We start from the raw sequence: 24,572 nt of genomic DNA on the forward strand, positions 1-24,572 counted from the left end.
AGAGTCTGGCCTCCAACTGAGGCAAAGTTTCCTGTTTCCAGTTATGCTGCAGGCAGAGAAGTGACATATTCCTACCAAGAGAATTAGATTAAAATACCCAGTGCCTGGATGCAATGTGCATTTATCTCCCTTCCTAAAGTAAGACTCCTGCTTGTAGAAAGGCAGTTTACAGTTTTGACAGCTAAAATAAAAAGCCTTAAGGACAAGCAACCTCTTGAATGTTCCAAGGGCTTCATTTCCAACGGAAAGATTTCAATTACAGTCATTTTCCTCAAGTAAGTACAAAGAGGTAAATGGAACCCCTGTTTCAAATGTTAAACTCACAGACTATATTATTACCAGTTGCACTTTGAAAGTAAAGGATGCAGCCAATCTAAATCAAAGCCCTGATTCCAAATTACTTTTTAAGAGTATGATGAGGTCTGCACCCAGTAATTCAGCCACTTGGTATTGAACAGTACATAGTACATCAAATGTGACTTTCATTAGACCGCAGTGCTCTTCCGGGGGTTCTGAAGGCAGAAGGCATCTTTCTCAACCAGCAGTAAGGACTGCCTTGAAAGGCTGCAGTGCAGCTGTAGATTAATGTCTTGGCTATATTTTTAGAGATTTCAGTGATTTCTTCCCTCCATGTGCTTGCTCTGTTATTTGTCTTATGCTGTGGAAGGAGGCTCGCTGCTTTGGCTAAAAAGAAACCATCTCTTTCCTTAGATAAACCCTTTTATTCTGGGGTCCTGCAGAGGCACAAGCCCGTTGTTTCACCCTAGGTACCTGCGAAGAACTGATGTAACACTTTTTTCCCTGGGACTGTTGGAGATACCTGGGACCAATTGCCACTCAAACTGCCTGTGTAAATTAATATCCCCTGGCCTGTTTTGTAGGAGTGTGCGAAACAGGACATATTTGATTTGGATTCGGATTCAGCCCAGATTGGGGACAGTGATTCGACTTGTTCATTCGGCTCGCCGTCCCCAATTTGATTCGGCCAGATCTGAAGATTCAATGCTGATTCAGAGGATCAGCGATTCGGCCATAGACACAGATTTAGATATTTTTTCTACGTACCTCCAGGTACCAAGTGCAACTTGTGAGCACTGCAGTGCTGGGGCAGATGGAGCATCACACAGGAGGATGGGGGCCCCTGCTTGCTTGGCAGCGGACTTGGAAGAGGACTAGAAGTGCTTCCGATCCACTTCTGGGTCCACCACCAAGTGCGCTGGAACCCACCCCCTCACCCACTAGCACTCCCTCAGCTCAGTGATTGGTCACAGGGGGATCCCGGGTGCCCCGTCAGACCCAGGAGGTACCAGTGGCCAAGCCAGGGGGGGTGCCGGGGGGCCCAGCACACTCCCTGGCAGTGGAGTGGAAGTGCTTCTGGTCCACTTCCAGGTTTGCTGCCGAGCACGCTGGGGAGTCCCCCGTGCTTCTGTGGGACACTGCATCTGCCCCACCATCGCAGCACTCACAAGCCACCTGGTGCCTCGAGGTATGTAGAAAAATCATTTAAAGCTGTGTCTATGTCTCAATTTGGAGAGATTAAAGGGTCTTCTGGTTTGATTTGGATTCAGAGCTTTGGCTGCCAAATTGGGCCAAATCTCTACCGAATTGAATCCGGGACCAAAGCTTTGCGCACCCTTACTAATTTGGTGGGAGCCAAAGCCCAGCCCCAGATGAAACAAATAATCTGGTCCTCTCTTTTCAGCCTTTGAACCCAGTGTGAACACCTCATTACACATTAATTTTAGGCAGCTTCTGGAGCTCTTAACCCCTGGATTGTCCACACAATACCTAAACCTAGTTTTAAGCATTCCTTGGGCAGCTTAAAGTTAACGCCACTCCCACCTAGGTTTATCTTTGTGTTACCTAGTTGTGTTACACAAACTCATAGCCACTAGCCACTTAAGGCTACACCTTAGTGTGAGCACCCCGCCTAGGCCCTCTCCCCTGTTGGCCCAGTTTGGGCCCACTAGCTAGACCACTGAATGCTGGTGTCCCCTCCCTGCCACACTTGCTTGTGGCTGCCCGTGCTGCCTGTCCCAGGGGAACAAGCGGGGAAGGGTTAACCTGCCTGTCTAGCCACTGTCCCTGCTGCTGCTGCTCTCCAGGCCAGGGAAGAGCAGCAGCGTGAGCAGTAGGGGTTAGGCAGGCAGGTTGCCCCTTCTCTGCCTGCTCCCCTGGGACAGACAGTGCGGGCAGCAAAAGGGAAGTGGGGTAGAGGGGAACCCCAAGGCACATGGGTGGGAGCCCTGGGGGCAGGAGGGCAAGGTGGGGTGGGGGCTTCTTACCTTTCACTGCTCCAGGCCTCTGATGGCTTGAATGTGTGACTGCTTCAGACTCAAGCTAACACTTGCATCTATCAACATTTGAGTGACCCACAGTGTAACACGCAACAAGGCCCTGACGTAATCTTTGTTCACCCAGCCTCTCATTGATTTTCTGTACCATTTCCTCCACACACGGGAGATTTTCAAAGGGCTCAACCCCTCTCTCACAACTCATTTGGGATTGGACTAAAAAGTTTTCAGTGCTTTAGCAGCTCTTATTTCTTTGCGTGTATGTACAGAAGCTCTGAAGTGCTGAACACTCCCCTTTCCGCTCATTTGAAAAATAAAGCAACTCATTTTGATGGCTAAGTAGGCCTGCCCAAGCCCAGCAAAATCAGCCTACCCTCTCCATGGGTTTTAGCAACCTACTGGATCAAGACTTTTTTTCCTCCTCGTTTCCTCCCAAGAAGGACAAGAGATTGGTTAGCTTTGCTACTAAGAAGACAGATTTTTTCTGGGAAAGCTCATCCCCACTAGGAAGTGTTTGCTTCTGGAAATCTGGAATGTGCACCCAAGACACAAGGCAGCCTCTATCTTTTGCTGAAAAAAGCAAAAGGGTTTTGTTCCCGCCCCCCGCCCCCCCCGGACATGATTCTTCTGCACATATGAAACGAAACAGCCGACAAAACCAGATGTTATTTGCTTAAGTTTTCCCATTTGAGGAACAGATAAACTCCTGAGGTAAATATTGCTTCTACTGAGCATTGGATCAGACTTGTAGTACTTAAAACTACTACGTTGTACTGTAAAAATGTCTGCTTCGGTTCCTGTTTTACTGCTAAAAGTACTGACCAGGTATTCGCGTTCAATTTTTGCTTTTCCACTGAGCTTTTTCAAGTCGATACGTATAGTTCAAAATAATCATTTTCAGGAGATATTTCCAATTCACCATTGAATGCTGCTAGTTCCTGAATTATTTACTCATAACGTTATTCATATGGCATTCCCTGGGTTGAAGAGAATAATACAGTAGAAAACTTGCTTTCAAATTTATGTTGTGAAGAGCTAGTTTTAAGATGCCTACTGCATGCTCTAAATCTGGAGATTTTCCTCCCTCAGATGATGTACGAGACATGCACTTGATTGATTTTTCTGTTTTTATAAATCATTTTCCAAACTGTGCACCTCCAGCTACCAGTATTTCAAATTGAACAGTGATCGCCTTGTTTCCTGATTCTTATGTGCAGCTCATCAGCTGGTATAAATCGGCATAGCTCCATTGAAGTCAATAGAACTAAAAAACAAAACCAAACAAAAAAACCCATGGGCTGTGAATATAATCCATTACAAGATGCAATGAACACAACATTTTTAATTTCCTAACTTTCTGGGTGCCTTTGTGACTGAGCTTACATCATCCTTACAAAGAGTTTGGTTTATTTTGGTTTTTTGCCCTGTTAGCGTTGGGTTATGCAGTTGTCTGGTGTACTGCTGAATGGAGCACTTACAGGATTGTACGGCTAGGGAGAGAAATTACACATACGGTGGTATAAGTGATCTGAAACTGGTTCATATCTATAACGCAACAGAAGTTCACCACCTCTGCAGGGTGGGTGGGCTACCCTTGGTCCAAGCTGCCTGCTCCAGCTGAGCAGGAAGGCATCTTCTAGCACCCCCGGTTTCTGCCCTGGGCCACTGCAGGCATGCGGCTGCATTTCTGGAAACAAAAGTGAATGTCTGTTCACTTGTTTATCGGTTCAGTCTATGCAGTTGAGACTGACCTGTGAAGACTGAATGGAGTCAGCTTCAGGCTTTTTGACTGTCTGTACTTAACCTATGTTTTTAACCCTGGGCTCTGGATGTTGCTCCTCAAACTTTTGGGGGAGTTAGTGATTAGATCTGTTATATGCTTGCCCTTGACCCGGTGTTAATTTCCTTTACTGAGACATGTTTCAGGTAAGAAAGTCAGTCCCGAATCATTGGAGTTTGCTATGTGTCGTAACTGGTGGCCCCTAATTCATAAGAAGGTTTTCAAATAAATCCCTAAACCCTTTATTTGTCCAGTGGCTCTCCAGGGTACCGATGGGGAAGCTAAGGGAAATTTTAAGGTACTTTTTTTTTTTTTTTTCTGCGAACCTAGGGGCAGTTGCTTCCTAATGCAAACAGGAACAGAACAGCTTATAAGGTCTGCTCTAGCATGATCCAGATACCAAGAGTCCCAAAAGACCATTTGAGTAACTAAGCATAACAAGAGTTATAGGGAAGTTTTTCTGCCCCCAGTCTTCTCTACCACATTTCTTGTGGGGCAAGTTAATAAAGGAGAAGCTGTATGCCATCTGAGGAATCCTCCTAGTTGTGGACGTAGCTTGCAACTTTTCCTGTAAGTAAATAAATCGGCTGCTTAAGTAATTTTATTCTTAAAACAGGTCAATATATGCTGAAGCACTTCTGGGTCTTTGGGTCCAGTTTCCGCATGTTCCCATTTGCAAAAGAAAGGAGAATTGCAAGCTGACGGGAATAGCCACTTGCAGTTTTTCTTGCTGGTAAAATGGCAAGAGAAAAAAAAAAAAACTTACAATTTTCTAATGTAAATTTTTAATTGAATGTATTTTCTTCTGTCAAGCAACTTTTACAGTCCAGCGCACAAAACATGCAACCGGAGACAGAGAAACTTTGCACAATGAACTGCATGTAATAGGCTAGTTATGCATCCATTACATGCTCTTTAAGAGTGTGCAACAAAGATGAATTTAAATGTGCGGGCCTAGTGCATAGTAACCTTCAAAAAGTAATTAGAACGTGCACAATATTGCTTTCATAGTTACTTAGTCTTAGTACAGGTTGGAAGGCTCTGAAGAGCTTTAGCAGAAATGGTTGCCTCTTGTAACAAGAGGAGAATACATTTTTAAACATACTGGTAGGTTTTAAAGTCATGCATAAATGATGCCAACACTACTATACCAGTACCCAGTGTTAATGGCTGTTGTTTTGCCACACTCTTACGGTGACAAATTGGTAAGGAATAAGACTGCATTTATATGTGTTTGATTTATAGCACTATTTTGTGGCTTAAGTAGCACATTCTAATCCAATAATCAAAGTGTTTTATCTACATTAATCTTCCCAGCAATCAAGAAATGTGGGGTGGGTTATTAACGCCCACTGCGTGCATGCTTCAGTTGAGGTTCATGGTAGCAGAGGTTACATGATGAGTCGCTGACAGAAGTGAAGAATCCTGACTGCCGGGCCCCTAATTTGAAAAACTAGATGGTGTGCTTTTCTTCATTGCAGAGAAACTGTCATTAATGGAGACAGTAGCCTTAGTGTTAGTTAAAGACTTGTGTAAGCTGCAGTTCTTCACAATTGTTTTTGGTTTTGACTGGAAAATCAGTTTTTGGCATATAAGTGGCATATATTTTGAAAGATGTGGCTGGGGAGCTGGCACGCTCACTGCTTTGTGAGTGGTAAGGAAGAGTGGTGGCAATAAGTTTCTGCTGTACATCCCTCTAATGCACTGTACCCTATAAAGGATAACCTAAAGTGAACTGATGTTACAGGATGTTAGAGCATTGTACGCCTGTTATATCCTCCTGGGCACTGAACTGACATAAGACCTTCTGTGGTCTGGAAGGAATTATTTGGAGGCTGAGATGCAAATTCTTTAGAAAGGCTAGACACATGCAGACACGGAAGAAACCTTTTGAAAGTGCATTAGGGACAGGGCTTTAGATTTGTAACCCTGTGGTATATGTAGTCTTATAACCAATAATGTATAGGTAATAGATGGTTTCATATTCAGGACACAGTCGATAACAGTGGTTGATCGAGTGGATGTCACACACAATCTGCTCATACAGAATGATTTGCCTTTCTAAAGCTATGCTCACCAGTTCTGTAGATAAGCTAGGGGCTTTTTTCTTTTCCTTCACCCCCCCACCCCCAACTCCCTTCCTGGACCTCATTTGCCTAAGGGCTAGTCCTTTTAATTATTTAAGAACTGGGTTTTGTTTACAGTTTGTAATAGAACTGATAAAAGATTAACAAGGAGCTTGGGTCTCATTCTCCAGGAAATTAAGGCTTTGAAACACTTACAAGCTACCAATACTTGAACACTGCAAAAGATGAGAAAAAGGCTAAACCAAAAGACAATTATGTTGTTGCAGTTCTTTAAAAAAAAAAATATATATATATGGTTTGCAATTGTATGGGAGCACCAAAAAATGCCTGCTTTATCAAACATTTATACATTCTTTTAGTGAAGAGCTTGCAGAAGATGCTGGTTGTATGAAGTGCAGCGCTGAGTATGCTAAAAGGCTGCGCCCTTGCTCCAAAGGAGCAGTTGCATGCATGATACTGCAAAAGTGGGAGTGGGATTATGTGAGTATTGGAGCAACATTCACAATCTGAAGGGGGTGATGTTACATTCATTTCACCTCTACCATTGTAATTGTGTCTTTGCCAAAGCTAACCTTAGGATTTCTTCCGTGTCCATGGATAAGAGCTTGCATTATTATATTGCTCATTTAAATCTTGAAGATGAAGAGCATTTCAAGATGACCGCATCGGTCGCTTGTAAAGGCCTTTGCAATTTGGAGACAACTCTGGTAGACTGGCTGTTTCCTGCTGAGATACTTCTACAGCTAGAGCCTTTCTGGTAAGACTGCTGGCAATGTGTTCCCCATGGCGGAGGTCTTCAGTTCTGGAATTCACTCCTGTCCTTAGTGCACAGACAACGGATTTGTTATTATCCATCTTTACTGTCAGACAAAGGGGTGTTTACAAGCATGTTAAGCGGGGTCAGAGGTTCCTAGGGAGAGGAGAACAGCATTGATTTAAGTGAAGGTTTTGTTTTGTTTTTTTTTTCTGGTCAGTTGTAGAAATTCTGCAAAAATTTCCAAGATAAATAATTTATATTGCAAATTGTAGACATTTAATTGGTCTACCTCTTCCAGAAGGCTCTGATTGGTTTGGCTGGGTGGAAAGAGATTATGTTTATTAATGGTGAGTTGTGCTGCTTCTTACTTCTAAGATTGATTTACAGTACGCGTTGCAGCGCATGTCTTTCTGTCAATCGTGAAGTGAAATCCTTCCCTCCCTGGCTGAACAAAGTGGGGAGACCTTGGTATGAACAGACATCTTTTACCGTGTAAGTTGTAGGACTAGATCTCTGCATGGTATTCAAGGTTGCTATGTAATAGTATATCCAGCTAGGCTGCTAGCCTATATTCCACCTTCCTGAGGCATTGTGACCTGCAAATTAATGTGCAAGTCCAATCTCCATCAAGGTAGCATGTAAGCAATGGGCACTTGTGAGCTCCGTGGTGTGTGCTGCATTCCTCTTTTTCAAGGAACCACATGCAGCTCTCAGCAGTTCATGGTAGCCCCTCCTGAAGCTTTCGGTTTTCAGTCGTGGCCCTTGTTCCTAAATTATACTGTGCCAATACTCTACCGATCTTGGCTGCAATGGGTTTTTACCGTTACTATAAAATTAAAAACTAGGTTGTTGTTATACAGCAGTTGTGGCAAATGACTGGAAGTGGCATTTTCTGTTGAAGTCCTCTGTGCCCTTGGGCCAATAGTCTCATTTACCTTCTCTGTGCTTTCTTTTTGTGGCCAGTAAAATGGGTTATAACGCTCATGTGTTTTGTTCGGTATCTTCATAGTATTCTTCAAAAGAATAATCTCCATAAGCATAAAGTATTAATAATTATTAAATGTTGTATGCATGGACTGTTTCTGCAGATTCTCGAACAATTCTGCTGCAGGAATGTAGAGAGAATTTGTGTCATAGGAGACTTACTGAATTATAGGTTTTCTTAGCACCTTGAATTAAGCACAGTGCACATATACAACCCTAGCTTATATTTGCAATTATATTAAGAGGTGAAACCCTTTATGGTCCAGAGGGGATGATAAGGGCACAGCCTTTAAAAGTCCAGGGCAGATAATTAAGTAAAGTCATATTATTCCTTTGGGCAAGAGCTGTGAAAGCTAACACGGCCACACACCAGGTTCAAAGGTCTGCATGTAGATCCTGATCCTTTTAAGAGACAGGATAGAATATCATTGACTGTTCTGTAAACTCAGGTCCAATAACCAACTTGTTCCTGTATAGGACATGGAAACTGAGAGAGGTGAATCAGTATGTGCCACTGGTTCAGTGCCCATGGCTACTAGGTGCAAGGGAATATTGTATCACTAGACGACATGGGTAATGAGATGCTAAATGCCATGAAGCTCATCATTTTTCATTTGTACATTTACCCTTCGCTCCATGTTATCAGAATGCTAATTTTCTGGCAATATTCACATGGACATGGCGAGACAAATACCTAATCAGTTCTTTCATGTTATGGGTGTATGGAAGTGGGGAGGTAAGCCTAAGACTTGCTGTATTCTCTAGATTGGATCCCCTTTCTCTTTTTTTTTCTCTTGGTTCTGACTTATTTTTCACTCCCAATTTGTGCAGGTGACTGAATATGGGTTGAAACCTGGATGGCTGCACATGCTTGAACAGGTCTTACCTCCATTCCAATAGAGGGCAATATAATAGCTACTCTGTGGAAGCGTAGAGAGAAGAGAGCAAGAGAGATGGAAATGTGTCGCATTATTATATAGTATTATAATGAGAGGTATTTGCAGCTTTCCTGTGTTTTGCACGTTACACGTGAATGGAGTCTACTGCTATTTCCCTGTCTAGTCTCATACGATTTTTCAACCTTGGTATCAGTCTGTTTCCAGAGTTCTTAAAACTTCACTGGTATTTAACGTGTTGACTGTGATTGGCGCTGATCTCCTTTAAAAGTCTAGGATCTGTTCCATCTGGTCCCTGAGACTTGGCAGCTTGCATGGGTAGCTAGCAATAACTGATTTTTTCCATGAGCACTAGTACTGAGGAACCGATTCATGGATAAAAAGATTAAAATCTGTAAATCAGAAAAGCTGGGAAAATATAACAGTTGCAAGTCTGCCAAGGAAACGCTCCTTGTTGGCTTATAAATTTCATGACAAGTTAAAAAGGAGTGATTGGAATTGTCAGTCAATTTTGTTGTCAATCAAGGAGAGTTGAAACCGAAATCATGTTCGAATGCATTAGCCGTGCCCGGACAGGGAAAATCAACTGTCTTTCAAAATAGTTTGTGCTAACATCCAACATGTCTCACTTGCAAGTGGGTTACATTTGTAATTAAAAATTAATTTGCATTTTTTTTTATCTTGAGTGTCTGGAAGTGGGTCAGAGATGTCTGTGGATGGATCTCAGGAGATAGCTGTATTATATGGGAATGGCTGAATCTCCTGAATGTTAGGACTGGAAAGGCAAAGCAGAGGAGCTGTGCTAACAGGGGGGTGAGGTGTCAGGACACAATGCATTTCCTCTCTGACAGCAAAAGTGCATCTTCTGTCAGTATGATGACAGTGCTGTGGGGGACCCCCGACTCTCCCGTGCGTCTCGGATAGCAGCAGAGATCCTGGCCGGGTTTGGCAAAGAAAGTAAAATCCCTCAGTTTTGGGTCAGGATGTCACTGAAGTTATCTAGACTTCGGTGAACTTTTGTCTGGCTGAACGCAGTGCCCTCCTGAAAGGTTTTACTAAGGCAGAATACGGCTCGCTGACTAAGGCGTGCTACCAGCCTGTGACTCACCAACTCCCATGCTCGTTGCCCTGCTTTCTCAGACTTGGCAGGTTCCCACCCGCCCCTATTTCTCCTACACTTGAGTGGAATGGAAATGAAAGTGGGAACAATATCCATCCCTCCCTGGTTGGAAGCAGGTGGTAGTGATGAAAACTCAGCTTGTTTAGTCTCAGAAGACAGTCTGTTTAGTGCCACGGTAATAGGCACATTAGAGTGATTGACAGAGCGGACTGATCAGCAGGGGTCCACATTTTCCATGTGCTGCAGAAAAATGTGGATTTTCTCCTTTAAGCGAGAAAACTGCGGGAAACCGTGCATTTCCCCTTGCAGGCCAGCTGTGTTCCAGCTCCGGCCTGGGTGGGAAGCGGGCTGGGGGCTGAGGGTCAGGAGCGAGGGGCATCTGCAGGGTTGGCGGGATTTTGGCTTGGGAGCGAGGGGAATGGCATGGGCAGGGCTGCTCAGTGCCACAAAGCAGTGTGCGTGTTTGTGGGGCAGCTGCATCCTGGTGAGCAAAGGGTATGGTATGGGAAGCTCTGATTTTGCATGATAAAAAAACAAAACAAAAAAATCAAGTACCAAAATATATAGGTATTTAGAATGTATTTTATTATAATGATCGAGCCACTGGCAGGCTTCCAAATTGCTTTAAAGTTGTAAGTATATCAATAAAACATTGCGTTAAATTGATACCTATATATATAAAATGAAACACCATATATGTATATGTGTGTGTGTATCTAGGTGTGTGTATGTATGTATGTGTATATATGGTATTTCACTTTAATCACAGAAAAACATGGATTTTGGTGGTTTTAATTAGAGAATTGGGGATTTTTATTAGAGAATCTGCACTTTTTAGAGAGAGAAAACTAGAGTTCCTGATTAGCTTAAGGAGTGTACTGCGTAGTGGATATGGACCTAGAGGTAGGAGCTAGGATAGGTAGGAGGTTTATATGTTTTGCTATTTTGGCGCATTGGTGTGTTGCAGTTGTTTGGATGTCCTCAGAAGTCTATTATTGGCACATCTTGAAAGTCTAAATATTTGTTTCGACAACTGATCAGCATTATATAACAAAAATTGTTGCCAAATATTGACATAAAGAAAGGCATGGCCTCTACACTTGGATATCTGTGTTTCTTTAGGCTATCATTGTGGTCAGAAGATAAGCTAAATGAAATTGTTTTCCCAGGTCAAGGTTGCTTTTTTTCTTTAATATCCTTTGGCCATCTTGCTACAGATGATTGAAAGATTCCACAATGCAACCTGGCAATGTTCAAACTCATTAGCAAGCTTTAAAACGACTTATGCTTGTTTATGAATTGCAGTTCATTTCCTTGAGAGAGCACGTAATGGTTGGTTTAAGCGATAAAGTGGAATTGTGGAACAGTGATGTCATGTACTGTGGCATATGGGGCTGGTATTCCCTTGATGACTGTAAAGGCTGCTCTGTTTAAAAGCAGTTGGGGAAACAGGATGGTGCAGTAGTATGGACACTAGCCTTGGACTCAAAGGACATGGGTTCATTTTTTTTCCCTTTCTGCAAGCTTTCCCCTGTGACCTTGGGCAAGTTGCTTAGGATCAGGTTTTCAAAACTGATTTACTTCAGGTGAAATACTTGCTCAGGTGCATTTTGAAATTCCCACTAGGCAGATATCTGGCTCTTCAGGTGCTAGGAGTTCTGATGCCTAGTACCTTGCTGGAATTATTAGACAATGAATGCTACATAACATAGAATCATAGAAAATCAGAGTTGGAAGGGACCTCATCTTCCTTTCCTTCCCCCGCTGCACAGCCTAGATCTTGCTGGCTGGATTAGTTGCATGGGGGTCCCTCCCCTTCCTCTGCCTCCTGCATACCTGGTCTGGTGGCCTCTCCAGCCGGTCTGCTATCCACACTGAAGCAGCAGGAACACCACTGCTTCCAGCCAGAGCAGCAGCTGTGCTTGTACATGTCCACCCTGCCTGGGCTGCACCACATGTAATTCTTGCGTTGGGATGGGGTGCCCTACTGTACAGACTGGCTGGAGGGGTCACTACGTAGTACAGTCCTAGAGCTGGCAGGTGCTACAGTCTGGCTGAGGCCAGGTCTGTAGGCCTGACCCGGCTTATGGACCAGCCACAAGTGCATGCCATACCCTGTGTAGGTCTCATCACACCCAGAGGCAGCAACAGAGTCTAGATGGCAGGGCTCTGTTGACTGAATCTGGCCTGTAGACCATATTTTTGACACCCCTAGTCTAGCTAGAGTGAAGTGTAAAGATGCTTGCCATCCCTACCCTCTCCTACACAAACTTCAACTAGTAGTCAACATTTACACCTATAAAATCGATCTTCTTTGCACCTTTAGAATCAATGGCAGCTGAACAAAGAAGTGACCTTCCCAATCCCCCTAAATGTAGCATATACTTGCAGTTGCTTCATTTGTATTTTATCCCATCCCCATTAGTTCAGAAGTCATATATAGAGCCTGTGCATTCACAGATGTCTCCAGTCAAATATGAATGTTGTGTGGAGTGTGTTCTGTGATCAGTAGCTAACTAGAAACGATCCCTACAGAGCTTCAAAATTATTTTTATAGCAGCTGTGATGAAAATATCTGAGACGTGTGTGTGCTGCAATGCCTGTTCACTTGGACATTACTAAGGACACATGCAGTATTATCTTTATTATTTTAATATATACTCTAATATGTTTTCACTTCATAAATAAGTCTACGAGAAATGTAGAAGAATATGGCAAAAGCACCCTGATTTGTTCCCATGGTTTTGAGTCAGGTGGCCAGCCTCAATAAAAGTCAACATGTCTAACCACAAATGCTTTGACAGGTGCCTACGTTGCTTTATGTAGCAAGAGCTATTGAGATTGGCCGACAAGCTGTCAACCTGTACATTTCCTGGAGACTTTTCCAAAATGTTTTTCTCTTTGGCAATTGAGAAAATTCTGTAGCATTTGCTCCATCTTCACTGAACCAGCCCAAGGCTTACTTGAAACAGAAATTTTGCTGTAGTGGCCAGATGTACAAGGGCACTGAGGCACCTGAAGATGCCAATAGGTGCCTATTGGGGTTTGTTAAAATGCCGTAGCAAACTAAAGGTGCAACTTTTCAGTGGGAATTAGATTTCTAACCCACTTAGACTTTTCCTTGTGTTTCTAAATATCTTTATAAACTGGGCCCCATATCCTCATCTGGGATAAGTCACCGAACCATAGAAAATTAGGTCTGGAAGGGACCTCAAGCGCTCATCTAGTCCAACTCCCATCCTCAAAGTCCACATAGCTTAATTGATTTCAGTGAAACTATGCCAGTTACAAACCTGAGACTGTTTGTAGCATAATGAAAAGGGATAAGGTCCTAAATTGTCAAGTTTATCTTGCTTATAATAAAGTTGTTTTATAGTGGCATAGAAGGTAGACAAGGCCTAGAGTTACACTGCAGTTTGCAGTCTACCACAGGTACGCAAGGTTTCCAGTATCAGACAAAGTGGCACATAAGTAGTTGGATGTAGTTCCACTCTGTCCCATCAGTTTGGGTAACAAGTGTTACTTGGGTCCCCGATCACACAGTGATTTGTGTGGGTTGAAGGAAAAACAGCTAGACAATTTTGTTCCCATGGCATACAAGTTAGACTCCTCTTGCTTCCTGCCTCGGGGCTTAATTAAACTTCCACTGGAGACGCTGAGGGCAACAGGAATCATTCTGAGCACCTGCTTGTCCCAAATATGAATGTGATCACTTTTTTGTAACCTCCCTGAACCACGGCATACAAGTTCAGCAAAAAAATAAACAGCAACACCTAGATACCCCAAATATTTTTTTCAGCTATCAGGCAGAATTTTTTTTTATTAGGGTGGAATAACGGTGCCTTACATTTGAGGATCTTGGAAAATTTTGTGTGGATTGATGAAGCTGTGTATCCGTACTATAAGGTAAGCTTACGATAGCAGGCAATGAAAAGTAACAGGCCCAGAGAGGTTAAGTGACTTGCCCAATGCAATGAGTCAAATACAGCAAGTTTTGCCTCTCGTGGAGTCGATGTGCGTTTCCCTTGGACGTCAGTGGTCTGCATCGCACCCCTGAACCGTTAATTCCTGCACTTCTGTTCTCACTCTATTTGCTTGTCCACTGCATGCAAACTGTCTGGTGGAAGGACACGATGGGCTCGATACTTCCTCCCATCCCTGCTCCTCGCTAGCTCAGCATTTCAGTAAAGTGGCTATTGAAGAGCCTAAAGCGCAAGGACCTCTTCTGTTGCCTGAGTGGGAATATTGTGTGAAAACATTCCCACGGCTGAGATCAGTCATTAGGGGCCTCAGCACGGGATTTGACCCTGTGAGGTGTGGTTAATCCCAGGTGGGGTGAATGTGACTTAAGGGAAGTTCAGGAGGGCTGAGGTTCCCAGGTGGGAGTTTGGTGATCCCATTTCAATGTTGGAAAATGGTATTACACAGAAATCAGCCTGATACTCTGAGATGGGAATGTCAGCACTAATAATCCAGAGGCTCTGTCTTTCCCAGAGGACCTTTACAATTCTATTGAAAGCTGTTTTTTTTCCCCTAGTCCCAGAGGATAAATGTTACTCTTATTGCTCTGCTATTTTTTGTTCTCGGAGTACACTGAGACTACTAGCACAAAAAGCTGATTGACAGTCCCGCTTCCAGCTCTATGAAAAGAGGTAGTGACCTTCAACACTGAGGTTGTGGATATGTTTTGACTGTAAGGAAATCTTTTTTTTTTTTCCTTTTTCTTCTTAAATATTGCTCTAACCCTTCTGTTGACCGAACCTTCTTTTCATATACCTTTTTCAAAGGCTTAACCTCTTCCTGCCCTGAGGTGGGATTAAACTAGCTCATCAGTTTCTTAAGAAAAGGAGAGGGTAGGGACAAACTGGGAAAGGTGACCTTGCAAATTTGCCTGTAGAAAAGGGAGCTCTCTTCCCATGAGCCTGAAGTAATTAGCTTTTATTTTTGGAGTCCCCCTTGCATGAACAGTTCCCATGTCTCAGATGACTGCATAAATGCCTGATGATTGTGCCTTCCAAATCATTTAGCCATTGCATGCAAGTACCCGGTTCTCTGGAGGGGCTGGGTTTGGTCAGTGCCACCACTCGCTCACTACGGCAGTAGTCATCCCAGAGGAACTGAATATTATCACCCTATATGGTAAATCTATCCGAGCAAGAGTGGAGCCTGCAGCAGTAATTGAAGAAGCTCAAAGCTACTCTGAAAGGAAGAGGAGAAAACTGAAAAGCTGCTGTCATGAACCAAACAAAGGCTTCTTTGGCCTTCCTCCCAGAGTGGTGGAGAAAACATGCCATCGTTCCTGCTGCACGTGGCAGATAGGCATAAATACTGTTTGCACTGGCCCCTCTCCCCAGACAGTTAAAACCCAGAGCTGAGTCAAGTGAGAGATCCAAGATTTAAAAAAAAAAAAAAAAATGAATAAAGTGAGCTGAATTGCAAAGTAACGTAATGCCTGTGCGCCCAGGGTGCCGATGGATGTTTCTTTTGTTCAGAATGAATGGATGTAAGGGAGTGGTGTGGACCGGGGTATGCAGAGAGATACGGGAATATTTTACCGTCAGCTCATATAGTCGTATGTTGAGAATAAAACCATATTCTTTGCTTTTAGAGGTCTGTTCTGTAGCACCTTTGCGAGTGTATCTACTGCATTTGTTATTGTGAATTGTGGCCACGGACTGGCTCCTAGCTGACCTGTCTTAAGCAGCCAAGGCTAATTTGAAAGTCTCAGTGGGCCAAAAGAGCCAGCTGCCTTCTCACCGCTGGGCCCCTTGCACAGCTACTTTAAGTGGTATGCCGTTCGTGTGCACCTTTTCTCTGAATAACCCCAAAGAGGAATAACATGCTCTTGCCCAAGCACCTGTTATGAGCGCCCTGATTTAAACAGGACAATTAAAGGGTACAAAACAGGCCTAATATTTTGGATGTGAACCAGTGATTTGACTTCAGCGTGGCCAGGCATGGGGTAACTTATTTCAGTTTTTTAACTCCAACCGGTGGTGGCGTTTTAGAAGTCAGGATAAAGCGATACGTGGGTTTTGGTGCCGGACAGCGCGTTAACAACTGTTGTGTCCAGTCAGGATGGAGTATTAACCCCTTACCAGCCTCAGGTTTATCCTAGTGGCAGTAATGTGGCTTATAAGAGCATTTCATTTGGTACAAAATAGCTGAGGCCAACCGATTCTTTTTTCCCCCTCTTCTATTTCCCATCATTATATTTCAAGCATCTTAAGCAGTGCAATTGCAGCCAGTGATCAAAATGCACCCCCGGTTATAAATGCAACATAGACGCTGCCAGAACAAAAAAGATCCAAAGCCCACCTGGTTCAGTGTCCTGTCTTTCTCTGGGGTTTTTGGTTGTCGCCGTGTTGGTCTAGACTCTAAGGACATAGGCAGGCAAGGTTTTTTGGGTAGATGTGATCTCTTTTATTAGACGGACTGAGTAGTTGGAACAAAGCTTTTTGCAAGTTTTCGGGCACAAGCACCCTTCTTCAGGCATAGGGAGACTGTGCTGTTGTTCTGAGACCACCCCCCAAGGAATGAAAGGAGCTAAAAGCGTGACAGGGAGTCGGTGAGAATGTAAATAGGTGGAAATTAGGCAGTACCGCTCACTTGAGAGGGGGGTAAAAGACTCTTCTCACTAAGCAGATACAGGAAAATTAGTGTCTCCCCCTGCTTCTGCCCCCCAACATGCATTCATGCACGTGTGCACTCTCTCTCTCGGTCTCATCCTGCTTTCTAGTCATTGAACACTGGGATGAAAGGTTAAAACCATCATGAGATTAGAGTAAGACTTAATAGTTTGTGTGCTCAAAATAGAAAATATTAGAACCGTCTTTAATCCCAGCTGTTTGAGGCATGTATTTTATATGCGACTGAAATATCACTTGCGTGCCGTGGTTATGATGGCCAGCCATGGATGTCCTGTATAACCTCTCTGAAAAAGGATGTATTTTCTGACTGACTCGACAGGATAAACTGCAGGCCTAATCGCGGATGTCAAAAGCGGCTGCCATCATACCCTTGCTCACGTTGCCCTGCAGAATCGTTTCTGCAACTTCAATGCACTTCAGATGCTTCGGCTGTAATTTTTTGCAGACGACGTGTGTGGTCTCCTGCCTTTTAAAAATAAACAGGTGCTGTCACTGCCAATTCCTAATCTCTCCTCTACTGCAGTAATTAAACGCTGGTAGTTAGAGGTTTAGGAAAGTATGGGAATGAGTGGTTCCAAATATATCATATTTTTGTATATGTTTTGATTATTCTCTATGATTTGTTTACAGCACTCCCTGGAAAACTAGAGCGTTTCGGGTGGATCAGAGCAGGTAATGACTATATTCTCCTGGGGTCAGAGTAACATGTAATGTGAAACAGAGTACAGAGTGTCTCTCATTTACTTGTATACCAATATGTATATTTATCCTGTCTCTTTCTCTCTCAATCCCTGAAAAAAGCGTCTGTTCTGAATCAGCTTAGGGGTTGTTTTTTCTCTTCCTTCTTTGTTCAGTGTTTAAGCCCTGTGAAAATCCATTAGAAAAGATGCATTGTTTGATAGTCCCCGATAGCATCAGCTGGCAGTTTATCTTTCATGTTGCACAGTGGCTTCCATTACACCCGAGTGGCTGACTGCTTGGATTGTTCCCATAGTTTTGGTGGCTTCTGACCCAAGTAGTCCTGAGCTAGCCCTGGTGCTTCAATAAGCTTTCTGTTATCGGCATTCCAGATATTGGTATACCTATCAGAAGCTGGCACCGTGTCAGGCCTGTGGGCGTCCTTTAGATTCATCATTGATAGATCACATGCTTTTTGCTCTTGAGAGAAAACAAGCACTTTTTGTTTAAGTTCACTAATGTTTGGCAAAGAAATATAGCAGTAATTATACACCCAGCCTTCCTTCCCCCCCCTTCATCTCCACTCCCCAGCTTTATAAAAGCAACCGGCTCTGGAACTGAACTAAATGTCATGAATGAATAATAATTTCTTTCATTTACGCAGTAATTAAACTTGTTGAATGCAGACTTAGTGCTTTGCTGCACACTATTTCATTTGTGTGGCAGATGCAAGCTTTTGTTAAATTCATGGAGGAGGAGAAAGAAATTAAGTATCTATCATGACTATGGTGAAACTTTTGTTAAAGCCCCCCCCCCCCCAAAAATAAAAAGTTAAGGAGTAACTTTCCAATCTCAGCTGCTTAGTGTTACACACACTGATCCTTACTGAGGCATTTAATGGCCTTGTTTTCACAGGTGCTATATACCTAGAGCTCCCCCAGTTCATAGGTACTGTAGCTGTCCATTGAGATGAATTTAAATGTATAACTCCAAGTACCCTTTTTTCCCCATTCGTTATTGCCTTTAAGTTTTCTGTCATAAACAGCATCTTGTGGTGCAAGTTATATTAGACTGTTGTGCTTTGCTCCTTCTCCTCATCTTTGATGTAGCGCATATGGTAAATGGGAAGGGCATCTTACTGGGTGAAGCATCAGATTTGAAGTAGTGAAACTGCTGTGAATTGTGGATTCAGATCCTACCAATACCAGCTCAGCTTCTCCTCCTTCCTGACTGCATAATTGAGACTGAGACTGTTACTTTTTTCAGGAGCCAGGGAAAGATGTGGGCCAGAGGCTGTGAACGTATAACCTATTAAGAATGAGAGATGGAGCTGGAGGGAGCAGGGAAGGCAAAAGGAAGTCAAAGGTGGAGGATCATGATGATGGCAATCACTAAGTTTAGGTATACACTCATGTTGGTGATTCAGTGCATCTGTTTTCCCCAGCTAGGGACAAACATTACACATAAACTGATTTAAGTGATCTGATCTAAACCTGTAACATAGGGGTTGTCAACCGGGCGTACTTGGGAAAGCCCTAGTGGGTCCACGTGGGCGGGTGGGCTGGGGCGAGGGCAGCTGAGCCCCTCTGTGGGCTGCACAAGCGCTGACAAAATGCGAAGTGGGGGGAGGGAAAGCTTGCATGTGGTGGCCACTGGCACCCACCGCTCCGTGCTGCCACACTGCTCCGCATCTGGCCGCGTGCCACCCCCATCTGGCTCCCAGGGGTACACTTATTAAAAAAGTTTGGAAACCCCTGCTGTAACACAGCAGATGTTCACTGCACAGAAACCAGTCTGAAAATGGCTGAAACTTGTTTGAGATGAGCCTGATACGACAGTCAACCAGGTTTAATTGATTTGGCTCAAACCGGTTTATGCAATGTCTGTCCCAGACCCCTTCCCGGGACACCCCCAGCATCCCAGCATGCTCTCCTCCTCTCTGTTCCCTGGCTGGAGCTCCAGTAGAGACTCCCCACCACTCTCTGCTAAGCAGGAATTCCCTCCTTCCCTCTGCCTTTCTGAGAGGTGTGTGTTTTAGCTAGCAGACCACGTGCTGGCTGTGGTCCATGCTGTGGCACACAGGACAAAGGCAGAATCAACAGATAGCTGGTAATGTCGCTCTGTTGTTTTCTTAATGGGGTGATAAACACTGTTATCAGCTCGCAGGGTATCCTGCCAGGGTCTAGCCATGCCCCCCCTCATCTCAGCAGTATGTAAGGGTAGGGAGGGCTGCTCTAGCATCACCCCCCCCAAGCTTCTAGCCTGAGGCACTGCAGGCATGTGCCTACACGTCTGGGATGTCTGTGCAGTTACAAACTGATTTAGCCTAGCCAGATTGAATCATTTCAGGCTCAGGCTTTGTTAATTTCTGTCTCTAGCCTTCAAGTTCCATACCTTTAATTTTGGATGCAAGTCCGGAGACTTGAGCTTGCAGAGTTCTTGTCAGTTCTCTATGGATATTTGAATACCTTGGTGTTGTGTGAAGTTTGTCTTAGGCTCCTTATCCAAAGAGTCTCCTACTTCTATAAGATGGGAATTTTTGCTGCTGATTTTAGTGGGGGCAAAATTTCACCCAGAGTATTTCTGCAAGAATGAGTTCATTTCATTTGGGGAGAACTCAGAAGAATCATCTTTTTAACTGTTCTTTACTATCCCTGAGGTCGACCATGTGTATAGAGAGCTGATCACGGTGAAGTGGATTGCTTATGTCTGAAAGCTGTATGTAGGAGTGGGGATAACTTAAAAATATTTGTCAGACCTGCCCAGGTGGTCTAACAACGGTGACCGTAGAGGTGATCCAAGATCAGGAGGTGTCACATGGAGCAATGACCCTTTTAGCCATCAGGCTCACCAGATTACTGTTTTTGCCAAATCACTGCTTCAGGCTTGCAGGCCTTTGGGATATAATTAGATGACAATGTGGCAGATTCCGCAGGTAAGTGCACGCAGCTAACTGCAATTTCATTAACAGGAGCTTCCAGCTCAAAACATTTTATAGGAAAAATGGTAATTCATTTAGGAAAATGGCTGGTAGGTTATGTCTGTGGATCTGAGTCACGAGGCAGCTTAACCAAAGAATTACAGTCACAGAAATCTCTCGGGAATCTTCCCAGAACACTCTTCGGAGAAGCTAGAAGTATTTTAATTGTCAGAAACCCCAGGATTTTTTTTTTCTTTTATATTCTCATGGGATTGACATCTACAAATGTGTGTTAGTAACTTCATTTTCTGTCTTAGTAGAGGAATGAGAGACACTCGGGCTGTTTTGTTTATAGCTATGTTTTGTGCCGGCTGCATGTCTAGAGATGAAGGTGACAGCTTGAGATATGTGAGCCTAATTGGCATACAAAACAAAATCCACTGGGAAATGAGTTATTTGCAATTATCTGTAGATTTGGCTTTATTTCATGGAGACAAATATAGCTGCTTGGTGACTTAATTACAAGATTTTTTTTTGATTTTTTTTTTTAAGTCTAAGAGATTTTTTTTTAAAAAGCATATCATTATTAAAATGATCTTGGGTCTATATTTGGTGATTCCATAATTACAACTATGGCTACATTTGATAGTTAAAAAAAAAACAAATGGAAGCTTTTAATTACAATCGTGATATCTGTTCTGTGCAGATGTGATTTTGCATGTTACCCTTGGATAATGGCACCCTTTTATTGTTAGTTGGTGTGAACTAAAACAATCTGTACCATGCTAGGATTGTGTCGCAATTAAGGCTTAAGCGGGCTTGATCAGCATTAAAGTATTCCTTAACAGCATGTTTAGGTAATGAAATGTGTGAAGCAACTAATCGCCCACATCTGAATTGATCTGAGCTAGTCAAAGCGATTATTCTCATGTTCTAGTGATCAGATGGGAGAGAACAAATGAGCACAGAGTCAAATACTCCATGCACACACGGCTTATATTGATGTCAGAGGGCAGACATCATTTTAAATTGTCTAAATTTCAGTTGGCAATTCCAGTCGCTAAACTAACGTGTCCCAAAGTGAATGAAAATAGAGCCAAGTGCTAGCACAACCCAGTCCAGCAGTGCCAGTCATTGGAATACATGGGCCTGCATAAGTATCTAGACAACTGCTGTCTGCTACGGGAGGGTCACCTGTGTGATGGTCACAGTGTGATGATTACCAAGTCATCTAAACTCGATTTAAGTCTAGATTGTACCAGTGCTGCAGTCTAAACAGCCTTATTACTAGGGAATCTGTTTTTTTTCTCAGCTTTATGGATGCATGTCATAAGGGAAAGATGCTGCATATGAACTTTGGAAAGGTTAGGAGTGCGGTGATCGTATGCTGTACACCTCAATGGATAGAAACTGAGCCCGCTTGATGCACAGTCCCTTAATTGAGTTTGACACCTATTATGAATCTGCGCTGTACAAAAACAAACTGCTTGGAGAAATTGTGTATATGTCCTTATGTTAATATAGTGCCGCTAAATTAACACTATTGTTATTGCAATAGTATTAGTTTCCTTTTTTTCCCTGAATTTAATACATTTCACTGATTAAAAGGGCCTGGGCAGAATTCTGTCCTCTAATGAGAAGCAAGTGTTAATTAGAGCAAGAAATAAGCTCATGATTCAGTGTGGCAATTGGTGCTACATTCACTTCTGTACTTTTAACTTTTGCTTCGTACTTATTATTGCATACCGCTGACTGTGAACTTCAGAATTTCCTAAGATGTGGGGACTAGAACTGTGTGCTCTAGCTACCTCTGTTTCCACATAGGTGTATCTCCTCGTGAGTGGAGTTCAGCCCTTTGCTGAGGCCAAGCTCCAGGTCTGCGCAGTACAAGCCAGCGGCAGCAGCAAACTACCTTAGCAAGCTGCAGCAGCTGTTAATAGCAAACTATGCTAGCATCTTTCACATTTAATAAACAAGGCTTCCTGAAGCTGTCTCTTGTGGCATGTAGCGTGGTCGCCAAGCTCTTAACCTTTACAAAAGCATTGCACTAATTCTTGGGGTCTATTTTCTGGAGCATGCAATAGAGCTCTTCTACATGTACCAAACTACGGTCTTCTAGCACATAATCTGCTTACGCACATGCTCAAGGGTGGGAGGAAGCTTTTTAACTGGAGCAGTTCCTGGACAGCTGCTCTCATTAAAATGCTTCAGCCTCACTTGTATTAAGCTCCCAGGCGTTTAAAAACGGCCACAGGATGCTCTATTTCAACCTCATTCAACACGGTTTAGATAAAGCACCCCACGGCTATTTTAAAAGGTGCAGGGGCTTAATATGCACGATGCTCCGGCGACACTGGAGTGTTGTAATGAGAACGAAGAGCAGACTCGATTAACTGCGTCCTCTCTGACGCGTTCTAGTTAGAACGCAAATGCGCATGTGTACAGGCAGCCATCGAGTGTGCTGTGCTGTGCTGTCTGTCCAAAAGCTGTGTGTGACCTCAGAGGGCATTGACCCTGTGCAGGAATTAATCTCCAGTGGCACAGAGCTAGAATACGGGTACTCAAACCATACCACCTTTGTGGGATAACACTAGGGTAAAATTCACTCATCATCTCTCTTTGGATGGGTTCTTGCATCTGTAATGTTGTGCAGTTCATTTCTCCTCTCGCCTAATAGGTGTTAATGCTTTTACTTCTGATTTACAGTGGTGTAAAATCCCAGTCCAGTACCCTCTGAAATCAGTGGGCAGTGGTTCAGACTGTAGATGAGAGGAAAATTGGGTCTGCGGTATAGAAACAAGTGCTGTTGCTGCTAAGGAATTATTCAGGTAGTCTCCAGAGTAAGACTTTTTAAAGCAAAGTGTGTTCATTTCTTATTAGTGAAGTTGTTGATAGCAATAAAAATATTCTAATTGAATTACTCCCAATTAAAATAATTATGTTTTCTGTACACTCTGATCTGCAGAGACCCTGTGGAGAATCCAGGGTAGAAATAAACAGTATCTAGTAAAATCTCTCTAACATGCTTTGCTTCATGGTGCTAAAAACATTTTTTCCGACTGCCTCATTCACTTGTGCTCTGTGAAAGGGCTCGTGCAAATGTAATAAGGACAGCTTCTGATGTCCTAATTGCTCGCACAATTTGTTGTTGCTATGCGGATAAAGTACCAGGCCATGATTTGGAAGATAAGTGTTTAGTTCCCAGCGCTGCCACAGCTGTCCGGTATAATCCCGAGTAACGTACTATAGTCTCTCTGAGCCTCGATTCCTAATCATAAAACTAAGGTAGTGTTTATTTTAACAGTTTTCTTCCCTTTATCTTGTATATTATAACCCCTGTGGGACCTGGAATAAAGGGAGTCATTGCAGGAGTAGAGGTCTCTGGATGTTATACCGATTAACAGTAAGAACAGTATTAGTAGTAGATAATAGTAACATTATCATAAGGTCAAAGAGATGAAAGGATGTCTCAGTAAATGCTTTATCTCTTTTTTCTGAATTCCTCTGTCGAACATCCCTGATGGATCCTCTTTCATCCCTTCATCTTCTGCCCACATCGCTGTAGCTCACAGTAAATGATGACACTTGTGTTGAAGCCCTGTTCTCTAAAAGCCAGTTACAAGTTCTGGGCCATTTATACCTGCAAAATTTGCTCTAATTGCTGTTTTTATCATTTCCGTAATGCTCTGGTTTTGAGCTTTGCTTCTGTGATGTTTCCAGCTCCAGCCACTTCACCATTACCTTCTTTGTGTCATTCCCCAGTTCAAGAGACCATCAAGTCTAATATGCTAACCCTAAGCATTTGTGCTCAGTAGAAATCTTTAGAAGATGAGAGAGTGCCTTACTCTAAAACTGCAGAAAACTAAGGACACTTATTCCATTTTTTTCATTGCACCACACGTCTTTTCACTGATGATTTCCATATGCATTCTTTCTTTGTGAGCACACGCAAATTGAGGTACCTAAAATCACCTGTCTTTTTTGGAAGGCGTGGTCATCATGTTTGGGCGCCTGACTGCCAGTGACATCTGCCCTGTTGGCAAATATTCATGAGACACCCTGGTGTCATCTTGCCTCAGTCTTACTGCCTAACCAGTCCCAGCAAAACTAATATTTACCATCCACCACACTGACAAAAGCTGAATGTCCTGCACGTTTTGGTCGAAAGAAAATCTGGAGAAAATTTCAAAGCTTTCTCATTTCAAATGTTGCTGATTTTTTTTCTCTTCTCCTTTTTTTTAATAATCATGATTTAAATTCATTCAACTTCCCCTGACAAAGAAATAGTATGTATAAATATATATAATATATTATACGTTTGATGGCTTTGTGCTTTTTTTTTTCCTTCTGCAAAAAATAGAAAAGCTTTCAGATGCTGCATGAACAAAGATATGGAAATGTGAGAA

The 24,572-nt window shown here is 43.1% G+C and overlaps 1 protein-coding gene across 16 annotated transcripts in view; it reads left to right on the forward strand.

Annotated features, from left to right (window-relative positions):
* The window catches only part of AUTS2 (activator of transcription and developmental regulator AUTS2), a 980,474-nt gene that overhangs the window by 318,553 nt on the left and 637,349 nt on the right, over positions 1–24,572 (forward strand). The gene's annotated exons all lie outside the window — the stretch shown is intronic.

Source organism: Crocodylus siamensis, chromosome 13, assembly GCF_052110815.1.
Source record: "Crocodylus siamensis isolate JL-2025a chromosome 13, ASM5211081v1, whole genome shotgun sequence".
NCBI lineage: Eukaryota > Metazoa > Chordata > Crocodylia > Crocodylidae > Crocodylus > Crocodylus siamensis.